Source organism: Nanorana parkeri, unplaced genomic scaffold (genome assembly GCF_000935625.1).
Source record: "Nanorana parkeri isolate BGI_ZX_2015 unplaced genomic scaffold, ASM93562v1 scaffold115, whole genome shotgun sequence".
Taxonomy (NCBI): domain Eukaryota; kingdom Metazoa; phylum Chordata; class Amphibia; order Anura; family Dicroglossidae; genus Nanorana; species Nanorana parkeri.
Window position 1 is genome coordinate 946,605 of NW_017306383.1, and position 2,188 is coordinate 948,792.

The window sequence follows — 2,188 nt, forward strand, 5'->3', positions numbered from 1 at the left end:
GCGCCTGTGGCTCGCAGGAAGGCTGCCAAGGCCCCACGCTTGCTGGAGACCTCGGCAGCCTTCCTGTGAGCAGCAGACCTGCACATCTCCTCTTCCGTCTCCCTGACACCTGTCAAAAAATGTAAAGTGTCCGGGTGTCAGCTGGCCTGAAACCCAGGCACAGGACTACAGGGGGGTGTGGTGACATTTTTATGAATACCTAGGAGCAGCCCATCAATGAAAAGCAGGTGTGCGCCGTGTGCTACCAGTGTCCCCAGAGCTCCCTGGCACCATGGACCAGGGTACTGGACCCAGCACCAGTCCTCTATACACCAATGCAGAATACCATCATCTATAATGTATTGCTGAGATTTGTAGTCCTCTATAGCTGGTGGTATTATGCTGCATTGCTGTATAATGTATTGCTTAGATTTGTAGTCCTCTATAGCTGGTGGTATTATGCTGCATTGCTGTATAGTGTATTGCTTAGATATGTAGTTCTCTATAGCGGGTGGTATTCAGCATTGCTGTATAATGTATTACTGGGATTTGTAGTTCTCTATACAGTGGCAGAACTACCAGGGACCCAGAAGTTGCAGCTCTGATGGTGCCTTTCACCACATGACATTGCAGGTTACGGGACCCCCCTTATATCAGTCTGTGGCCCTCCATCCTTCAAACTATATGGATTGTGTGTATCACGATTGAACTATGGTTTGGTTTGGGGGGGGCGCTAATGAAAGACTTGCCTCCGGGCGCCTCGTGACATTGATATGCCTCTGCACAGGAGTCCACACAATGCGCAAGGTTTTGCAGACCATTACTCGTCCTCAGAAATCAGGTGGCACGCTCCAATTATTGCGATAACCCCAACATTACCCCAACCCGGGACACAAGTAGTAGCCATAAACATGACAACACACAATTCAACTAATATCTGATCTGCAACGGCCCACAAATTACAGGCTTGTGGGGAACCTGAATGGATCTGTGGATAAATGATGTGGCTGTGCAGGTGAAGCCATGCTTGGACAAGTTAAATTCAAATAAAAACAGAAGCCTGCAGGGAGAAACACCCCTTTATCCAGGTAAGTTGAGGGTGGGCGGCTGCGGAATAGGATCATGTTCCATGTTACACCCTAATAATAGGTGTAGCATGGCACAATAGGTGGAATTAGACTTTAAGATGAAAATGTGTTGCTTATGTATTTTTCAGTAAACAAAGAATCATGTAGAAGGACTTGCAGGGATAGGGAGCACCTTACACGGTTCTCTCTGCAACAGGGGCAGACTGGGCCGGGTGGCAATTGCCCCCCAGCAGGGGCTGACTGGCAACTTTTGGCCCAGTACAACCCAGAGGCCCATGGTGCAGTGACTCAACCCTCCTTCAGCAGCTTAGTGAATAACCCCCTCAGTGATAAAGGAGTACTCTGTATGTCATGAGGGGGTAAAACTAAAAATTAACTATTTAGGGTGCAAAACAAATCTGCAGCTTAACTGCAGATAATCACCATAAGGGGTTAATTTTTATAGTGATCTACTTTATTTGATTTTGTTTTTTACATTTGTTTTTTACATTTTAACATATCTCTCGGTCAGTGCTGGCGTAGCTTCGGCTGATCCTTCGGCTAGCTTTGGCCGCCTGAGCTCTTCGGTTCAGTAGAACCGAAGGCCTGCTGTAGGGGCTATTCCCTATAGCCGTTACAGCTCTTGAAGCTGGCCAAGCAGCTCAATGGGGCCAAAGGCATATGCTTCGGCTCGACTGAGCCGAAGTGAAACCTGAAACGGGCCGAACGGCTGACCATTGGCCAGCCGAAAGCCTAGCAACTGACAGCTGTGCAGAGCCAGCTGTGATCTCACGGCTGGCTCCAGCCAGTTGCATTGACAGCTTAGCGTCCCCCGGTTACCAGGTAACCGGGGGACGCTGAGCTGTCATTACAATGAGAACCCTGCCAGCCGGCTCTTTCGCTCCCTCAGGGAATAGTTGTTGTCGGCTCCATCTTGACAGCAGCAGCGGCTCCTCTCCACTTCCTTCGGCTCCTCAGATCTGCTGTGCGGCTGCCTGTGAGTGTGGGCTCCTGACGAGAATGGCATACCCATATAAGCATTGGTTTAACTCTTACACCTTTATACCCCCCTAATAGGGAGTTGCAAATTCACTCTTCTGGCTTAAGAGGTTAAGGACCTAGGCACAGTCATGCTGGAACAG